The sequence below is a fragment of the Halichoerus grypus genome, chromosome 13 (assembly GCF_964656455.1).
Source record: "Halichoerus grypus chromosome 13, mHalGry1.hap1.1, whole genome shotgun sequence".
NCBI lineage: Eukaryota > Metazoa > Chordata > Mammalia > Carnivora > Phocidae > Halichoerus > Halichoerus grypus.
In genome coordinates this window covers 35,779,000-35,800,514 of record NC_135724.1, presented here as the reverse complement: position 1 = coordinate 35,800,514, position 21,515 = coordinate 35,779,000, and the positions used below count along the sequence as shown (strand labels likewise).

The following is a 21,515-nucleotide window of genomic DNA, read 5'->3' as shown; positions in this document are numbered from 1 at the left end:
GTTTGAGGCTCAAAGACGTGGAGCAGTTGTCTAATACAGTGCGTTTCTCTAGGGCATGGTGAAGCGGGGGCTGTGCGCAGACCCCCGTGGCACAGGTCTCATCCAGGTTTTGTTTCCTCGTCTCCATGTTTACCTGCAACCCCGCAGCTCCATCTTCCTTGTTCACAGAAGGGGAAAAAGAGTGCTTTGCCTTTTCCCTTGGGTGAAGGATGAGTATGTGAAACGTGATTTACTACCAAACGTCCGTGGTTAGACTTGAATAAGACAGGCAGAGTGTGTTCCTGTCGTGCTTTACCCTGAGAAGGAGCCTCCTGCTGTGTTATTCAGCGCAGCCAGCTGCGGCCTTCCCTCTTGGACCCTGCCCCTGGGGAGCCACGGCCGCAAAGAGCGAGAGAGAGAACCTAGGGTTCATGGAGAAAAAAAATTTTAAGGACACATTTTTGAGTCCATGCTAACCATTTCTGTTCTTGATAGATGCCAAATGTGTGCATGAGAGAGCATTCTTCAGCCTCCCGGTTCCGCTCCACCGCGTTCGGGAGGCTGGGGAGTGTCTCCTTTTGCCCACCTCCCATCTTTTCCTGGGCGTGTGCAGATCCTCATTACAAGTTGTCAGTAGAGATGGCTTAAGGATGAATTTGATGAGTTCTATCCCCACTGTAATTAAAACATGGAAGCTTCTACGGGGTGTGTAGACAGATGAACCATACACTTTGTCCTGCTATTTCCTCCCAGTGTGGCTGTCTTTGTGACTGAAGGGATTCTCATCCTTAGCTTTCCTTGCACACGAGTCCAACACCTAGAACGGGAAGGCACAGAGATAAGGGTGAGGGAAATTCCTCTAGTTTATTTTCCACCTGGCTGATGTATGTTTATAAGTCGAACCACCTGGAAGGAAAGAAACCTAAAATTACCTTATTCTGAAGAGTGGATCCACACGATATGGTTTTGTTTTGTTTTGTTTTTGTTGTTATGTTTAAAGTATATATACGCACTTTTATATTGAACTAATATTATAACCATCTACATGTTTATCTTTCTTCTTCTGACCCTTATCTAGGAGCGTATATATGTGTTTTTATAGTGTAACACCAGGGTAAACCTCTATATTGATCGACAGCCAAGCTTGGGTTGAAGGGGGATGGCTCTGCTAACTGGGATCAGCCCTTTATCAGGAAGGTCATATTTTTTTTTTTTTTTAAGATTTATTTATGAAAGGGAGGGGAGCACAAGGGGAGGGGCAGAGGGAAAGGGAGAGAAAGAATCTCAAGCATACGCCCCACTGGGTGTGGACCCCGATGGAGGGCTCAATCCCAGGACCCTAAGATCGTGACCTGAACTGAAATCGAGAGCCAGCTGCTCAACCAACTGAGCCACCCAGGTGTCCCAGGAAGGCCACAGTTTTGTCAGAAGCCCCTTGCAGACCTTTCTTATAGGTTGGAACCAGGCTGCCTGTAGCTGTAAGGGAGGCCAGTGGACAATTTGGCTTCCTGGACTCTAAGAGGAGGCAGCAGAAGAGAAAGGCATGGCTCTAGGGCTGAGGAATGCGGTTACCAGTGTCTGCCACATAGGTGGAGTTAGGAGGAAAGAACTCAGCCCTGCTAAGAAAGCTCTTTTTAGTGAGCAGCCCTGTGGTGGCCCAGTAGGAGGGAGGGAGGGCCTCCCTGCCATGGAGCGAATTGTGCTGGGGCAGAATAAGCTCAGTGGCTGTACAAGGCCCCAAAAGGTGAGCTGTGCAAATTGTGCCTCCTGGTAGGGAAAGATGGTCCCGATGCAGAATACTTCAGTGAGGCTCTCTACCTCAATGCTTCTCGTTAAACTGGCGATGGTTATTTTATTTTATTTTATTTTATTATTTTTGTTTTTTTGGCTGTGGTTTATTAATTGGCAGTTGGCAGTATCAGGAAGGTGCCAAAGTCCATTACCAAATGTTTGCGACTCAGAATGCCCAAGCACAACCAGGGGAGAGTCCTTTGGACCATCTGCTGCCTCTCTGCGTGGAAAACACCACTGACAAAAGACCCTTGTTGCAGACAGCCCTTCCTTACACAGGAGGAGGCTCTGCGTTTTCATTGCCACCACCAGGGCCTGGCCTTCAGATCTTTCCTCTCCATCCGTGTTTGTTTACTGAAGGTCAGGGCCTCACTGTGCATTACCTGGAGAATGAGCAAATGCTCGCCCCCATTCAGGTTACTCCGAAATGTTCTGTTTTCCATGGAGTGGAGGTGCCTTTGCGTGCCTGCCCCACCTCTGCTAAATCTCAGAAGCCTCGGTGTGAGCAGGGCCCTGTGTGCAAACCTCAGCACATTGTGATGTATCTGACCAGAGCCCGTGCCAGGAAGGTACCTTCTGAGGGATGTGAATGACAGATTTCTCAGGGTGTGACTTTTGTGTTTTTATATAAGGAAACTATCATTTTTCCTGGCCCGCATGTTGAGTCACCCCTTCCTGACTTTGAAGAACTTCTCTTGTCGGCTTTTTTAGGTTGCAGTCAGCTGCCGGCAGCCACCAGACTTTTGCCATCAAGGACAGCCTTTGAATTGCCTCTTTGTTCAACCTCATTTCAACCATATTACCTTGGGTGAGGTATGGCGAGGCCAGATGCAGATCTGGAGAGAAACTGCAGAGAGTTTGATAGTTTCGTAACTCACAGTTCCTTGGGGAGAACACAGCGTGCCCCACAGAGGCCACTCAGGAGAAGCATGGGGGTCAGTCATGAGGCAGAGGGAGAGGGCAAGCACCTTTGTTGTGGTTTCCATGGGGAGGAGGTGGTGGGGTGGGGTAAGTAGACTTAGGATGGGCTGGTGTGAATAATTTCTGTGGGCCGTGGGGCGGTTAGGGTGGAAGTATCATGGCATAGAGTGTAAAAGCCCGACATGGCAGGTGGCTGGGGGTGTGCACTTGAGCTTCTGGAGAAGAGCTGACTGACCTCTACCCCTTGCCTCAGAACTGTATCAAGGAGTGGGCATTTGAAAAACAGTATTACAACCCGTAAAGTGGGTTGGTTGTCAAACTGCTGTCGGGGAGAGTGTGCCCTTCATGAAGTTACCTTAGGAGCTCTGCTCTGTGGGACCATGTGTGAGTTCCCCAGATCCAAAGGAAACAAGAGCATTTGGAGAACCCAGTGCTTTCCACATCTGCTTTTAGAACTCGATTAATTTATCTTTATTTTTGTCCTCGGCTGTCAGCCTTTTTTTTTTTTTTTTTTTTTAAGGCCCATGAATTTGTTGCTTTTAGTAGAGGATGTATCTGCTGAGAGGTAAAGATAGGTTTTGAGTTATGGTGTTAGCCAAGTGCTCTCCAAAAATGTAAGCCGGCTGCTGGGAAGAGGTCGTCTAAATGCATAACATGCAGAAATAATATTTATCTGACTTATTATTCTTGGATGGTTCTAGCTAATGATCTAAAGTTTTTCGTGATAGCCAGTATTTAATATAAGTCTCCTGTGGAATTTTGTAGCTCCCAATTATTCTTATTAAAGTAGGACCTAGAATGGTATACTCCTGGGAACTTTGTGCACACATACTGAGCCTTCACTGTGGGCCCCGTCAGGCCCTGGGGATGTGACCGTGAAACCAGCGGGCCCTGGTGAGACTTCCTGGGGGGTGCTGTGCACGGGCCACTTCACATGTTGTGTCTCCTACGCCTTAGATATTTAGAGAACACATATATAGGTGATCTGCCTTGGGGCCGGGGGTGGGGAAAGAGAAAGAGATGAGTAGAATCAGTGAGACCAGCTGCCTTTTCTGGCTGTACTTCAAGGGAAGCTGCTTCTTAAGGGCTAGTTTTACAGGGAGAAATTCAATTTGATCATTTCACCTAAAGCAAAGTCCCCATTAATCATAAAACACCTCCATCACTATCACTAGCTGGATAAGGTCTTAGAACTACTGTAGCTAAGCCCTTTCATTTTAGGAGAAAACTGCAGTTATTTTATTTATCCCTATAATGCATCTTAAAAATGGTTTAATGCCTGTCAACATTTAAAAATTGGAACATTTGACCTAAAAAAAAAAAAAAATCCAGATTTCAGGTTTGTTTGGGAAAACCGGAACCAGAGAATTTCAATGCCTTGCCAAATATCACTTAACTATATTCCACTCTGGGGGAAAAAAAAATGCCTTCCATCTTAGGGGATCTCTTAATGAGGTTCAAGACTCCTGGCCAGGAAGTTTTTGTCGGCATCGGCATCACCAGGAACAGACACGTTATAGACGGCATGGAAAGATATTTGTGATCTTAGGAGGTGGTGGTACAGAATGATGAAATGGTGTTTAAACCAAAATCCTCCATCCTGGAAAGACTTAGAAGTTTGTGTTTTGGCATTTCAAAACAAAGGAGGAGGGTAGAGGTTTGGCTCAGACTGCAGACAGGGAGTGTAGGGAGGGGCCCAATCTGGCCCCAAGGTGGTAGGGTTGGGAGCAGAAGTGGGGAGCTGCTCACTTCCTGAGCCAAGCTCAGGTCCTTGGCTACTGTGTTTTCTACTGAACATCCTGGCCTGACTATCCCCTTACACTGGTCCTGGGGCGCCCCTGACCTGTCTGGGAGGAACCTTCCTCTCCTGAGATGAGCTCTTCAGAGTGCTCAGTCAGGACTTAAGGGATCAGTCATGGCGGCCACACAGCTAGGCTTTGATGTGGATGACATAAGCACACAAGTGTCTGGGTGGGGGTCTGTCACCAGCCCCTGGGCGTTGAAGCCAGTGTCAGTGATGGAGCTCTTCCTCACTTGATGTCCCTCCTCGTGCTAAGTCTGTGTGACAGGGACAGTTCTAGTAGGGAATCGTGTTGGCTGGCACGCATTGACAGCCCATGAAGCTAAACTGAACTGGCAGGTATTTTGTTTGCCCAGTAGAGTATGTTAAAATTTTTTTAAATAGTTGTGAACATTTAAAAATTGGGAGATTTGGACGTAAAATTATGGATTTCTGGCTTCTTTTGAAAAACTGGAAGCTCAAGCCCACACAGGGTCCTCATTGCTACGTGGCCATCATTAGCTAGAGTTAGAAAAAGCTGTTGCCTTGACATGGGGCACATGGGCTCTGTTTACCTCCGCTTCCACCACTCCTTTTTGTGTTGCTCCTGGGTTATTCCACCTATTCCGTTGCCTCTGTGCCCTGTAGGCATGTAAGTTTGAAATCTCTGACTGATGACATCACAGTCGGTGAAACAGTAGTACAGTGAAATAAAGTGGAAGAGTCTAATTCTGTCACAGCTGGGCATAAGTTGTGATGTCGTTGCTACTTTGTGAACTTGGATCTCAAGTCAATAATGAGTGTTTTTATTCTACTGCACCCCAGCATTTCTCAATAGGTGCAGAGCTCAGCACTGCCCTCTGCCTTCTCCCCTGCCCAAGCCCTTACGTGAGTATTATCTAGGGAGAGAAATTGTGTCACCACACAGATAGGGGCATCCTCCAGTGTGAATGGCCAAGCTTGGGAAATGGAGGCTGAGAGTAGAGTAGGTAGAGCTGCTGACTGAGGCCAGAGCATGTTGACAAGAAGACTGCCGTTGGAAACTCGCTACATTGGTTGCACTTGTAATGTGACAAAAGCAAGGCTTTTATCTCCGTCCCAAATCCTGTGTCTTGGGCTCCGCTGCTGAAAGTCCTTATTGTCCACTAATCAAAGGAGGGGTCCAGGTGTGTGCCAGAGATGAGAATGTCAGTGTCAAGGCTAGTGGATTGGCAGCAATCTCAGATGGATGTGTCAGAAAAGAAAACGGAGTAAAACCAAGTGATGTACATATTTTTCTTAAATAGCCTTTTATAATTTTTTATTGTGCAGTTTGTGAACACACCGTTGTATGGAAAGCAAATGGCATACAAAGGAAAGAAAAAGGTAAAAATCACCCATAGTCCTATTAAAGATAAAAAACATTTTCTACCCACACATGTTCATGCCTACTTCATACATGCCTTTTACAAAAATGAAGTATCCTTTAAGTATGCTGTCCAGCTGTGTCAAGCCTGGGAGTGGCTTGAAAATGACCTTGGAAGCTGGCTTTGTGACATCTCTTAGACCTTGGTACAATGATTTAACTGCTTTCAATGACAGCTTCCAGGGAGATAGTATCTACTTTATTAGGAGTGTTGTGAAGGTTCAAGGGCTCATAGAAAGGCCTGGATTGTAGCTATGACAGTTATTATCAGTAATAATCAATGATAACAATGCAGTAACTACCTGTTGTAGGCTGAATTGTGTACTTCCCCCAAACTCATATGCTGAAGTCCTAACCCACAGGATCTCAGAATATGGCTGTGTTTGAAGATGGGGCCTTTAAAGAGGTACTTAGGATGAGGTCATTAGGGTGGACCCTAATCCAGTATGACTGGTGTCGTTATCAGAAGAGGAGATAAAGATAGACCTGTGCAGGGGGAGACCATATGAAGACCCAGGGAGAAGACAGCCATACACAAGCTAAGGAGAGAGGTCTCAGAAAGAACCAACCATGTGGATATTTCAATCTTGGACTCAAAGCCTCCAAAACTGAGAAATTTCTGCTGCTTACATCCCTAGTCTGTGGTATTTGTTACAGCAGCCTGAGCAGACTTACACACATCCTAGAGCATAACCCTCTGGGGGCTACTTGTCTATTACCTAGGGTGAAAGTTTGGAGGATAGGGTTGTTGTGTTAGAAGGTACGTACATTTGTATCTTGTTTGGGATTGAATCATTGTCCTGAGAAAAAGGATAAGGGAATTGATGCTCCCACCTGTGTTCCTTTCTGTTCATTTACTCCAGGCCTGGGGTGATCATTCTCTCTAACCTTTGTCACTCCTGGTGGTTAGGGCACCCTTATTACTACCAATGAATTATAATACTCCTTTCTAAAAAGTGGTTTGTAATTTTGGTTGTCACTATGTTAAATCTGTCGATTAATTTGGGAAGAATTGACATGTGTGTTTGAAAATTCAAAACTATTGCTTACATGTACTTCTGTGTCTCAGGACAAAGCCTTTTTAAGAATATAACTTCTGTATGTGTTCATCTGACTCTTGTGTGAGATGTCCATTTCCTTTGCCTTGGTTACAGAATTTTATGTATATTCCTCCTTGGTGTTTTTGTATTTATTCTTGTTGGTCTCATTTTTTAATTGGGCCTGACATATACCACATGATGGAGTGAGAAGATTCTCTTGGGGCCCTTTCTTATTTACTTGTTGTGCAAATTGGGTTTTGGAGTGTTAGCTCCTGAGAAGGGTCTTTCTCACCCCATCCCTGTCCTTGGGTGTGTTTTGCTTCAAACAGGGAACAATCTGTATCTGGGGCCTCGGTTCGGTTCCTTGTTTGTAGCAACTGCTTCATGAAGATGATGAGGGAGAGTTAGCTCCTCTCCCTCTGTGTTTACGTGTTTGAATCTTTTCTTAGACTGGTGGCCTGCCTGGTAGAGATTTGGTCTGTGGGTTCTGGCCTTCACCAGCCAGCTAGGGTAGGTGGGCCACTTGTAGATGGAGGACGTGGTCTTATGTTTCGTTTTTTCATTTTTCCCTGTGTTGAAACCTTTGCTGTTGGTGTCTCACGATCTCTGGGGCCTGGCTGTGTCTGACCTCAGCCTGACCTTTCTGCTCACCCCCTTGGCATGCTGTTGGTGATGTGGCCTCCAGGTGGAACCAGCCTCACTGCTGAGGAATTGGGTCAGGGGCAGGAAAACCGTAACCTGTCCTGCTTGGGGAGGAAGGCTGAGTTCCTCTTGTGGCTGCTGGTGGTGTATGGGGGCAGAAGTGCCACCCCAGAGGGCTTTGAGTGTCCCATCTGTGGCCCCTCTTGTCACCCTGCCACCACCACCCTGCATCAGGCCTGCACCCCTTTTTAAAAAACTGAGAGAACAGCTAAGAGCTACACTTCTGTCCTCCCTCTTCCAGCCAGTTAGGGCACAGAGGCCAAAAATGGGCTCACACTCGGGCAGTTCACATCTCTCCCTTGTCCTGCCCAGATCATGGGGTACCGTGGGTTGGCTCAACTTTTCTCCATGACCTTCTACGACATTGCATTTCCCAAAAGAGGGCATTAGATGCTGGGTGCAGCCCTCCCCTTGGACCTGCTGCAGTCTCTGGTGTATGTGGATGGACCTCCGCATCAGTGACATGTGGTTGGCCCCCCCTCCACTTGGGGCTTGTGGAATCTCTTCTCCACTGGTGCTTCTCATTGGTTCTCTGGGTAGATTGGTAGGAGGGTGGTTTGGAGGCTGCTTGTTGTGGTGCTGTTTTTTTCTGGAAGTGCTAAGTTATTGAATCCTCCTTGCTTGTGGCCTGTGCCCTGGCATAGCCTCAGTCTGTCAGGTCTGGACAGGACAGTCTGTCAGGACAGGAAAGCAGTGGGTCAGGAGGATGAGGGAACTCTTGCCTGAGGATGTAAGGAGAGGCCAGAGCTGGGTCCTGACCTTTGTTGGGACAAAGCGCCCTTTGTTTTCCCTCTGAGTGCTCAAGTGAGAGAGGAAGGGACTGGGAGAGACCCCAGGTGAGGCAGGTGACATGTGGGACCCTGAGCCCCTCACCACATTTGGCAGCCAGTAGGACATTTGCCTTCAGTTTCTAACTCTACATGGACACTTGGCCTTTAACAGGATTTTGATTTTCCCTCTAACCTCTCTTCCAAGGTGCTTTTCTCCCCTGTAATTAGAGAATGTTTGTTTCCTGGTAATTTTGCATTTAGAGTTTAGGGTTAATAAGGCTTTTCTTTCAAGCTTTAATTTTCCTAAAGTAAAAATCAGTTATTAATACTGTTGAATATAGCAAGCATTAAGTAATAACAGAAACACTTCGTGTAGAGCAGTCTTTATAAAGCAGTAGACAGCCAGGTCTGCCTGGGAAACATTATTTCCAACCCGGAGCATCATGAGGCCAAATCAGGCGACCATTTTTGCTTATAGAAATGGTAGACTTGAATGGTTTTACGTAATATTAGTATCATCATTGAATCTTGACTAATTCCCAGATGTATTAGATGCTTCTTTAAAATTTGCCTTGCACTTTAGATAGAATTACAGCCCTCCAGAAGTTCAGGCCAGTTTGCAGACCAAACAAAACACAACAAAAAAACCCTTGAAATGTTGTGCTGTCATGTCCCTGAGTCCTTCAATCTAAACCGTATCAGTCAGAGTGTCAGCCAAAGAGATTCTCCAGAATGTTCCTCTCCACCAGAAACCTCCATCTTCTTCATTTTATCTGAGATGAGATAGAAGAAAGAAAAGCAGAGTTACTTGGCCATTCCCATGTGTGGAATTTTCCACGACCAAATCTCACTGCTGTGTGTTCATGAGGAATTTTTCTGCTCTGTTCATATGGAAGATGTGCCTCCTCACCCCGTCCTTCTCTCCTTGCTCAGAAGACTTTTCCCGAGGAACTGCAGGCTAGGGCTACCTTCAATCATAATGGTTATTTCCTTGGCTCTAACTTTATCTTACATGTGATCTTCTTTTTTAGGACTTCTTACAAATGCATGCTTTTAATAGCACAGAATGTCTTCTGCAAATTATAAACCTAGCCCCAAACATGGATTAAAATTATCTTCTTGCCTGGAGTTTACTGGGGAGACGTTACTCGCTGTGTTCATTGGTTGCTGTGGAGTTTTGAGAGCTCTTGGTAGGTTGGCCAGCCTCCCAGCAGGATGCTGCTCTTTCTTCTGCCATCCTTGCGCACAAGGTCCCCTGCCCAGGTCACTCTGCAGTGCCCCAGACCTGCAGAGCCAGCCATGTCCTGGGTGTCCCGAGTGTACCTTGTCCAAATCCAACCCATCTTCACACTTCGGTCAGTACCCCCACAGCTCCATTCATCCTGTCGGTGAAGAGCAGATCTCCATCATATTCAGGACCACTGCCTCCTAGACCCCTGGTCTCTCTCTCACTCTCTGTGATCCTCAATCCCCAAATCTGGACTTCTCTGCCCCTCACCCCCTTTCAAGGCCTTCATCTTTTTCATTCCCGATTCTGGTTTCTGACTTCAGATCATCATTTGCTTCTTCCTGATCTGCTACACCAGCCTCCTGACTAGTCTCTCTGCTTTCCCTCTTGCCTCTCCTTGGTCCAGCTTGTACCCTGTTGCCTGGGTTGACCTTCTGCCCTGCTGATCTGGTCTCCTCAGTCCTTGATGTAGATCCTTCAGAGACTCCGCTCATCCTCAGGATGAAGCCCTCGCTCTTTTGTGTGGGTAGTGCCCACCTTGATCCTGCTGGGTATATCTGTCCAGTCCATTTCAGTGCTCTCTCTGACCTGGGCATCTGCCTGGGAGGCCCTTCCTCACCCGCTTCACACTTTATCCCTTGCTTCCTGCTCCAACTCAGGATGGGGCTTACATACAATATTCTGCGGGAGAACTTCCTTTGCCCCCGAGATTTTGGTCCTGACATTTACCTCACTGATAATATTTGTTGAACATGCGCTATGGCCCAGAGACCCTAGGCTACTTCTGTGAATGATACTTGGCTGCCTGTGTGTCCGTTTCCATCCTTGATGCCAGGCATATTTTAGGAGTTCAGCAAAAATTGCCTGAAGGAGGGGATACGTGAATGATAGAATGTCTGCAGGGAAGAGAGCTCATGACTCCCGAGGAAGCTGCCAGTTTGTGCTAAGAGTTTGAGAGAGCTCCATTCTGCTACTCTTGAAGCTTTAGCCCAACAGATCTCTTGTTCCTGAAGCACTATAGCATGAGTCGATTTGTTTGTAGTACTTAAAAAGAATGTCAAGTTACTGAATTTTCCTTTTGATAATTTTGCTGGTTCAGTAGGTCAAGGTGGTGTATATTTTGATTTTAAATATGCCATGATTTCTACAGATAAAATACATGCAAAGTGGATTTTGTATAACCTGTTTTGTATCTCAAGGAATTAGTTACATGCCTCTGAACCAGATATACCATGAGTTCCTTGGTGACAGAAATAATGTCATCATAGCCTTTGTGGCCCCTGCTCTAGCCTGCTGCTTGATGCCTTGTTAGATATTCAACAGATACTTGATGAATATCTTAGTATTTTATGAGTGATTATAGTTAGCCTATGCTTTATATCGAGAACTGTGCACACAGGATCTGAAGATGTGAAGCGGTGAGACAGTAGTATTATGGTAAATGATGAAGTGTGATTTGGAGGGTTTTCATTTGCTTTGGTTTTTTATATTCTCATGATCTCAACCACATTATCTCCTGATTCCTGTGCCTTGCCTCTCCTTTCTCCAGCTCCTTAAAATCGGATTCCCCCAAAGCCATTCCTATGCTAGTTTGGCCTGACTCATTTCTGGAGCCACTTCCTGCGGGCACACCAGCATCTCTGCCCCCAGTGCCTTTTTGGCTCCAGTGTTCCCTGAAATAGTACTGGGGCACCCTGATCGCCCCACAATTAGAGCTCCCTCCCTTTTCCTTCCAGGTAACCCTTCCTTGGAGCTGGGCTCGAGCCTGCAGGGGTTTAAGTGGGGGATAAGTTTTAGATGTAGTTAGATAAGTAAGGGTTTCTTTTTGGAGGAAGGGACAAAACTGTTGCTTTTAAAGGCCGATTAGGAGCAATGAGTAGGAGTTATAAGAAAGTGGTTTTTGACTGAAGACAAACTCCAAGAACAGAGTTGGAAAATTAGTTTATTTCCCTTGCCAACATAAACTGATCAGTGGTGACTTTCTGGAGCATTCTGTTGAGGATTCTGAAGCCACATCCAGCATCAGCAGAAAAGAGTGCCACAGCTGATTAGCGAGGTCTGTCAACAGCCTGAGAGGTGGGGAATGAATAGGAATACTATATATGGTATTTGTTTATTCTGGGGAATACTGGGGATTTTCAGAATGTTTGTTGAGTTGATTTCAGACAGGTGGGTGGCAATTTTCTAACCGCAGAACATACTATTTCGCGTTGGGAATGCTCCAAAAGAGAGCAGATGACCTGTTAAGGTTATAAGGCTTGGGGAATGGTGAAGCTGGATGACTTCTAAGATCGCTTCCAGCTCTAAGATTCTGTGATTCTCAGTAAAATATAAAAAGCCAATGGGGGATGAAAGCAGAGCTTCTTGGCTCTTCTTCTCCATGCTCTGTGTTAGTTGCTATAAGATCCCCAGCTTATCACCGAGCTTATACTGTCCTGGTTCAGCTTCAAAGAAGGCCACCTGGTTGCATGACACAGAGCCCAGCCAAGTCACTGCAGAGGAAGATCAACTGCCCATAGTCATTAAGGGGCTAATGTTCATGTTAATCTACAGAATGTCAGAGGATTACCACAGCTGAATTTGGTTTATACCTAGGAATTCATAGGTACATGGTGAGGTCAGGAGCACAGGAGACAATGGTCAGTTTGCTGCTCCTCCAGAGCTTGAGGACCAGGAGCCAGGAGGGGATGCATGGGTCAAAGCAAGGTAGGGCTGGAGAAGCAGGTTGGTGGCCATGGGGAGAGTGCTCACAGGCTGGGCAAACTCTTGCTGCCTTCCTGACTTTCCTTGGTATCTACTCACACTACCAATGTGGTCTAAATAGTTTCTCTCCCCGTGTGCATTTTCCTACCCTACACCTTTTCCCATATTTTCTTCCTGTCTTTTTCAGCTCCTCACATCTTAATTGGAAGGTGGCACAAAGATTGACCTCTCCCAAGTTTTAGATTCCATTGCTTTTTGTCAGTTGGTGGTCCCAATTTTTCTATGGTTAGAGGCCTCAATAAATAAAGATGGGCCAACTGGTTCATTCATTCATTCATGTGACTTGATTAAGTTATGAGTCCGTCACTTTGGGGTCTGAGTATCAGGTAGCAGAGAACAATACAAACTGAAGTTACAAGTTGTGCTGTTAAGTCCATGAATAAGGCGTTAAGGAGAGCAAGCTGAGAATTTAGTAGGGGAAGGGACGTGCACACTATGATAGGCAGACTTCTAAGATGGCCCCTGTGATTATGATGCATGTGTGATTAGGTTACATTACATGGCAAAGGTGAAAGGATTTTGCAGACGTAATTAAAGTCCCAAATGAGTTGAGTTTGCATCTGTTTAAAGGGAGATTATCCTGGGTGGGATGAGCCTAAACAGGTGAACCCTAAAAGAGAGTCTAGAAGTCCGAGAACTCTCCCTTCTGATCTTGAAGAAGCACGTTGCCATGAGTTCTCCAGCTGCAAGGAAATGAATGCTGCCAACAGCCACAGAAGCTTGGAAGGGGACCCCAAGCCTCAGATGGGACCACAGTCCCGGCTGACACCTTGATTGCAGCCTTGTGAGACCCTGAGCAGAGGACCCAGCTAAGCTGGGCTTGGATTCCTGCCCCGTGGAAATTGTGAGAGAATACGTGTTGTTTTAAGCTGCTAAGTTTGTGGTGGTTTGTTCTACAGCAGCAGAAAACAAATTTGGTCACATATAAAAAATCACAATGCAAAGCCATCTGGACATGCTAAAATTGGTACAAAATACCTTGTCAACACACAAGAGGCAGAGGTCTCTGGTGGGGAGTTAGGGAAAGGTTTCATGAGGTCACCGATGTCTTATTTCCTATCTTGGCTTTTTAGGCAAACACACGCTATCCATTCAAGTTGAGTTCCCCTCCGTGCCCCTGCTGCTGCTTGTGTGTGATCCTCTCCTGCGGTCTGCTCTGACCCCTTACTTGGTGGTGGTCATTCCTTTGGGTCTCTCAATTTTGGTGATGTCCATACCCATTCAAGTAAAGGGCTCTTTGCTGTACACAAATGAGTCACTACAGAAGGTGATTCAGAAAAAATTCAGTATTTCTGGTATGCCAGTGTCATGAGAAAACATGGTGGTCTTATTAAGATTGGGCTGAGTTTCAGGAGAAAAAAAGGAAAGTTCCTAAGCAATCACTTGGGTCATCTGGGAGTGAGCTTGCTGGTGAAGTCTGACATGGGTAACTGGGGCACAAGGGCTCTGGGGCAAGTCTTGCTCCTCTCCAAAGATGGTTTTGGCTCATCTTTCCTTGTCTCCACACCATTTGCTCCTTCACGTGTTTGCACATGCGGCACGTGTCCTGTGCAAGGGAACTACGGTGGTGGGGGGAGGGCTCCAGCTGAGGCCCCTCACCGCAAGGAACTTGGCAGTGGCCTTAGGATAGGAGCCATCGAGTAAGGATGGACATACAAAAAACATTGTATTAAGTTAGGTTTTGGATGAAAATCCTGAAATCATCGTGTTTTCTTTCCTCAACTTTGCTTGCATCAGCATTATGTTTCTAAAGGTGGTTGATAAATTGTAAGTAGTTCAGTTCTATACGATCCATTTCAAAGACCTAGGAAACCGTTTTTCCTACCGTTTTTCCTCCTCCTTGCTCAGTCCTTCAAGATGTTTGCTTTTCATAATTCAGCTTTTCATTTTTTTTTTTTTTACAGAATCAGCTTAATGTATCAGGTTTCATGAGAATTTCATAAAACATGAAATGGACTTGAATCAACTATTTTCATGTACACAAAACATAACACAAAGGCTTTTAGGCATTATCGGGCTTGAAAATATATATGTGAGTGAATGGTTTTGTTTCTGAACTCCATGTGGATTACAGAATCCCTGTTGTATCAGTTCTAGTCCTAATGAGAAAGGTGCTTGCAACCAAGAATGGCTAACAGTTTTGTAAATTATAGTGAAGATGGTAGTAACCTTCCAGACGTATGAAGTGGCATAGTCATTTCCCCATCTGCTTGGACAAGCAGGTATTTTGTGGAGGCTGCATCTGGATTCTGTGGCTCTGGGGAAGGGAACCAGAGCTGATTGGCTGCTCTTCCAGTACCTGATGGAGGGTTCTCTGGGAGCATTTTCCAGCCTAAGGTCCTTCCATCTATTCCCGTGGGGAGCTGTGCCTGGCCAGCATGTGAGCAGGTGGTTGCTGTTACACTCCTCAAGCTGAAGGGGAGAGGTGTATCATCGTCTGAGTCATCTGGTCTAAATTAGGTTTTCTGACTAGCACTAAGAAATAAATATAATTGCTCCTAAGAAGGGATTTATTTAAAAGGTACTGAACGTGCACTGAGTGTTCTCGAATCTGCCAACTCTTGAGAGATGGTAACAGTGCAACCTGTCTTGTAACCTAATGGACTCCTTGAGTAAATTGACTAGTGCTTCCCTCGTCATTCTTCATGTTGGCAGGGCACTACCGGGGGAAATGGTTTGGGGCTGTTTTTCCCCATGCAGCTGATAGGGAGGGTGGGCAAGCCCACTGTCTCTGTCAGCATCTGGGTCTTCTGTCACGTGAGTGCAATGAGGTCTCCTGAAAGTTGCCACATGAGCACGTTTAGGGCATGTTCATTTTCCTGGCATATGGCCATGGAAGGGAGAAAATATATCACCAAGTGGGGAAGATGGACTCCACTCTGGCTCTGTGAAGGGGCGTACACGGACTGGGCTCTGGAAGTATCTGAATCTACTGGGTCTTTGACCTCTTTGTGCATGATAACCCTTCTTTCTGCCTCCCCCTCCTCCTTGGCTTACTGCAGGCTTCCTTTTACCCACTGACACCTTTTCCATGACCCCCTTCTGTGATGCCTTCTGGGGAGCCCTTCCTAAAGCTGTCTGCAGGTGTGGCCTTCCTGCCTCATAGAATATTTGTAACTATTTGTCCCTTTGTCCTTCCCCACCTCAGGCAGGGTCCTCCTTAAGAAGCAGACCCTCTTCCTTACTCGTACCCCTGTCCCACTCTGAACAGGTACCTCATGCAGTGCCTGGTGTCTGCGAGGCCCTTCATCAAAGGAAGGCTATTGACCAGATGATGTTGGGGGAGAGCAAATCTGCAACAAGGATAAGGCAGAGAGTCCTAGAATCAAAAGTTAGGAAAATAGAAGACACACATAAGATGAATGTGGCTGGGGCACCTGGGGGACTCACTCGGTTGAGTGTCCAGCTCTTGATTTTGGCTCGGGTTGTGATCTTGGGGTTGTGGGATCGGGCTCCAGGCTCAGCGTGAGTCCGCTTGTCCCTCTCCCTCTGCTCCTCCCCCAGCTCCCACGCGTACTCGCGTGCACGCTGTCTCTCTCAAATAAAATCTTAAAAAAAAAAAAAGATGAATGTGGCCCTAGCCAAAACCATGTCTATGCACATGTGGACAGTTAGATGGAAACTTGGCATTCTTGGCTTGGCCCATTTAGGCTGCTGTATTAGATACTAATGGCAATCTGGAATGATGAGCCCCATTCTGGGTATTTGGGATGGTTTACTGGGAACAGAGTGCTCTACATTCCTGATGGGAGCCCTGTGTTTCTCAGAAGTAAAGTCCTTTTGGAGCTCACTTTGTTTTTTTCCTTTACGTAGGGCACAGTGCTGAGAGATGCAGAGGGCAATTGCAGAATGTCCTGGTCCCTCCTCCTCGAGGCAACCAGCTTTCTAGCCTGGGTATCTGAGCTGGCATCCCCGGTCTCTCTCTGGCTTTCCCTTTTAGCCTCAGGTAGTGTGGGAAGTTCACCCCGGTGGTCCTCTGGGTGCTGGGTGAGCTCATTTGCTTGGTGTTGATGCCAAGCCAGTACCACGTGCACAGCTGTATGCCATGAGCTTCCTTTATTAACTAGACTTTGTATAGTGTTAATGAGGGAACATGGCTTTTCTAGAAGATTATGTCTTGAAGGTTTAGGGCCCTGCAAAAGCTGACTTCATTGCCCAGCTTCTGCCCTTTTGGGAGGCTGGAGCGCACATGTTCCCACACGTGTTTCTGCGCCAACGTGTTGTGCTCCATCCCCGTTCACCTTGCTTCTCTCGTGCTCTGAACCCTGCTCATGGATTGGTGTCAGCTGGACAGAATGCTACACATCAAATCTGGCTCTGGGATGAGGTGTGTGTGTGGGGGGGCGGGGTTGACCCCAAGCACATGTCACCATCATTTGCTGTAAAGAGGGGGTCTGGAGGCAGATTTCTCACTTGCAGTTTTAGAAGTCGGCATGGCTGTTGGTGATACGGAGGCTGGCTTTGGATGTTGCTTCCCTAGATATAGCTGAACACTCTGGTGTTAGCTCTGAATATCCTTTTGATGGGAAGTTCCAGTGGTGGTTCTGGAAATGTGGCAGCATCAAGGACAGGTGGGTTTAAGTTCAAATTCCTTTATCGGAGTGATAGACTTTGGCGTGTGGTTTTGTCTGCCGACTGCTAGCATTATACCGTGAGGGAGTGGCCATATCTTTTCCTAATATACCGATGACTAAGATGCGGGAGTGGTCTCCTTCAGCCACTTTATATTTCCAGGGGGAGAGAGCCTTCATTGAATAAATGCATCTTGCTTTCTGATTTTTCTTTTCAATGAGAAACCAAAAAGATACCGAGGGGAATATTTTCATATCGCTTGTATTTTAAAGATATAAAAAGGCTAAGGCGTCCTAAAGGCCAAAAAGCCCAGGCACTTTGGAGTGGAAGCCCGCTGTCCCACACTGGAAGTCACATCTCTAACAAGGTTCCTGGTAAGGCTCTGAAGCAGAAGGTGCTGCAAGGGTTGGCTGGATTCCAGGGGCGTCGCTCTTGACCTTGAGAGCCTCTGCTCCTTGAGAGACACCAGCCTCCCTGTGTGGGAGGTTTGGACATGTGGGGATGGAAGACTGGACCTGTGCCTTGCAATGTCTTTTTCTGTACCCACCAAAGGTGTAGAGGCTCGGGGACGCCTCTGCCGGTGCATGGCTCCCCCCACCCCAGGTGAGCATTAGGCTATCTGTGCAGGGAGGAGGGGATGTGTAGTGGGGATAGGTGATTTGGGATCATAAGGATGGGATATATTTAAGGTAGAAGACTACCTGTATTCTCACCTGTTCATTGCTTCCCTTCTCAGTCATAGTTGTAATTGAAATTATTTTGAACTATATCAGACTTAGAGATATAAAGAATAATACAGATGGACCCAGGTGTGCCCCCCTGCTCAGCCTAAGGTCAGAAACATTAGCAATGCACAATTTGGCTGTTCCTGGTCACTGTGTAAGATAGTACCTCCTCCCAAACTTGCTTTTTCTTGCTTCATGCTTCTCTATAAGGCACAGCATAGTGCGCCCTACTATGCGTGTTCCTTGGGGTGGTTTCTTTTCTCTGTCCCCCCAGTGGGGCAGGGGCTTCATCCATTTAATTCAATCACGTGTCCCCACTACCTAGAACAGCACCTAGAACAGGCACAGAGTCTTGTCCTTGTGAGTGCTTGTTAAAAGGAGTGACTAGAGGGCGCCTGGGTGGCTCAGTTGGTTAAGCGACTGCCTTCGGCTCAGGTCATGATCCTGGAGACCCTGGATCGAGTCCCGCATCGGGCTCCCTGCTCGGCAGGGAGCCTGCTTCTCCCTCTGACCCTCCCCCCTCTCATGTGCTCTCTCTCTCTCTCATTCTCTCTGTCTCAAATAAATAAATAAAAATCTTTAAAAAAAATAAAAATAAAAGGAGTGACTAGAGCCATGTGAGATCTATGCAACTTCTAACGTGGCCTGCGTCTGTCCGTTTCCACTACTTGATAGTATTGCAGTGCATTGATGGTACTTCTGGTTGGCAAGTTGGTCCACACCTAGGTTGTGTCTGGTGTTTTTGGAATTGGAAACAATGTGAATGTGCACGTTCTTGTGGTTTCATGTGAATTTCTCTGGGGCCTGTGCAGAGGAGTGGAATTGCTGTGTGTTTTCCAGCCTGAGTCCAAAGTGCCATGATTGAACACAGCCACCTTCCATTCTCAGTGGGCTGCTTCTCAGTAGTTGGGGCTTTGGTTCTGAGTCTCCTTCCCCCTCAGGCCCTTGGGGTGGGTGACCATGTGACTTAGATGGCTGGGGACCCCGGTACCAGCGTCTTTGGGCTGGGAAGAGACTCTTCCTTGGCCCATTTCCAGCAGCCCCCAAGGCCTTGTCTCTATGACTGTGCCTGTCCTAGTTCAGTGTCCCATTCAGAGCTGGCCTGCCTGGACACAGGATACGAGAGCTGGAAGATGCCTTAGGAGCCTCCCGGTCAGCCCTCCCCATTGCACTCAGAGAGAAACTGAGGTTCGGAGGGCTGAAGTGACTTGCCCACAGTCTCACCGCTGCACAGTGTCTGAGCTGGGGGAGTCAGGCAGAGGGGTTCTTTCCACAGTGTTGACAACAGGCCCGACACAATGTGTGCAAACAGCTGCTGTCCCCACCCGTGCCTCCCTCACACCCCGATGTGTCTGTCGCCCCCCACGCACACAAGCTCACCTCCCTCCCTCCCCTTGCTGACCCTTCACTTGCTTTCTCTTTGGCGACCCTGCTTTCACAGTTTGTCCTGTTGCCTTTTCCTTCAGCCAGGACTCTTCTTTCAGCACTCCTGCTCACGCCTGTCCCATGACACTTGGGCTGTGGGGACCCTCCCCCCTCCCATGGGGGTGCCAGCTCCCCACCCCCACCTCTGAAAGGCACTCCTTGTGTCCTCATTAGGAGGGACAGACTATCCCCAGGACTCATTTGCAGCACCTCAGATGACAACTCCTTGGTTTGAAAGGAGCCTATTTGATATTAAAAAATTGTGTCTGGAAAGCCCTCCTATTGCAACCAAACTTAGAGGAACAGGTTAAAACCAAAGTCAGGAAAAATGTCTTCAAAATGCAGGTCTCTGGGTTGACTCCTCATCCGGCTACTGCCCCACATCTTCAGCTGTCAACAGCCTGCCATCCCCTTGGTGTCAGAGGCCCCAAACCAGTTGTGTGCCTGCAGGCTGGCCCCTCCCGGGGTCTCTGCGCATGGGGGGCGGCTCCCGAGCTGCCCTGCCCAGCACTCCGGGCTCCCCGGGGCGTCTCACCTGGTCTTGCACTTTCTTGTTGAGGTAGGTCTTTCCACCCTCTTCCTCTGCCCTCATCCCTACTCTCGGCCTTGCTGCCCTTGGCCTCTGGAAAAATATCCCTATCATGTGGCTTTTATGTCATCATTGGAGGAAAACCCATGTTTTTGGAGAATGTGTGTTCTCCATCACTGTAATTGGGGACCTAGTGAGGCCCTGTAATTTTAAGGCTTAAAGTCTGCTAGAGTATGGGGTGTCTCATTTTTCAGTAGGTCTGCAGTGTACACATAGCAGTGAAGGCCATGGTTCAGAAAGTCTTTGGTCTTGGTCTGTGTGTTTGAGACCGTCCAGGGCCCTCCCTCTCCTCTTCCTCCAGCCCCATCCCTCCAGTCCCACCCTCCCCGGAAGAGAGGAGGCAGGAGGGCAAAGTGCCGTGGTGGCTTCTGCAGGCTCCTTTTGCGAGGCTGGCCAGCCCAGGCGTCTTCTGGGTGACATGGCCAGTGGAAGGGGCTGCTCCATGCTTTGTTCTCAGCCTGGCCGAGGGTGGGTTTCCTTCACTACTGGAAGCATTTCTGAGACTCCCACCTGCTCTGCTCTTGGTGGGAGACTGGAAACTTTCCCAAGAACCTCTGTGTGTCATCTTGGGATCCTGACTCCTGTTTGCATAAGGAACCAGGGGTTTCCGTGTGTTCCTCCACAAATCCTGTGGTCCCTCTGAGGGCCCCACCTCCTCTTTAACCACAGAGTCTTCCGTTTGGTCTGTTTTATATTCCAGGCTTGTGTGTAAGTGTTCTTTTGAAAAAGGTTCTGTTAAAACAAAGGTCAGAGACCATTGTTAGAGGAGATGAATGGAGTGTTTCATCCTGTCATTCAAGGCTCTCTCTAATGCGTCTCCACACGGATGGTCATCTCAACGCCCCCAGCATGATGCCTGCTTGGTGGTCCTCCCAGCTGGGCTCCCTGCGGTGGTGATAGTGGGGGCTGTGTAAGGACACCCCGTGTGACGCTGACCCATGCATCCTTTGCAGTGTTGTCCCTCCTGCCCAAGGACTGTCATTTAGGATCTAGGTCCGTGCCTCTGGGTTGAGAACTGGGCTCCGGAGCAGTCACTGTACTTGCCCCTGTCAGGGACCTCCCTGCCCATTTCTCCATTCCCAAGGCCTAGACGCTGGCTCGAGGGAAGAGAGGCTCTGCACATTCCTGGAAGCAGCCCTCCTGCCGGTGGTCTCTCTGTCACCATGTCACCGTTGCTGCTGGAGCTACTCAGGAGCCCCCTGTGCTTAGTCTTCATGCCCAGAGGCTCACAATGCCAGAGAAAGAGGGAAGGATTGGGAGAAAGATGAGAAAGGGAGGGAGTGAAGAAAGTTACATTTTAGGTCCAAGCATGGGCTCCTTGTTTCACTAGTTGTAGAGAAAGAATTAAAGGTGCTATTCTCTTGCCCAATCTCATTCATTCTGCCATTGGTTCAAGGATGCTGCGTCTTCATCAGCCAGACTGGATGTTGAAAAGTAAGGAGGCGGTTCTTCCTGTAGCGATGAAATTCATAGACCTTCGCTGACAGCCCGCTGAGTGCTGGGCCTAGAGATAAGGAAATGAGAGCGAGCCCCCACCTTGCTGTCTGGCTGGGAAAACGGATACAAGTCGGCCATCTCGTGCCCAGGGGCTCAGTGCTGACACAGCAGAATCCCCGGGGCTGTGGTGGGGAACTACCCACAGTTACCTGGGTGGTAGCCATCCCAGCTGGGGGGATGTGGGGGGCGGCAGCCAAGAGGGGGTCACTGAGTGAGTGTAGAGAATGGTGGGTTGGGGAGGGAGGCATTTATAATTACGATTGGCAAGGGGATGGGAGAATAAAAGCACAAGGGCAAGGGACAGCACAATGCCTGCCAAAAGCTTCCA

General features: G+C 47.8%; 1 protein-coding gene across 7 annotated transcripts in view; it reads left to right on the top strand.

Moving 5' to 3' along the window:
• Positions 1-21,515, top strand: part of FHOD3 (formin homology 2 domain containing 3) — a 445,553-nt gene that overhangs the window by 195,354 nt on the left and 228,684 nt on the right. The gene's annotated exons all lie outside the window — the stretch shown is intronic.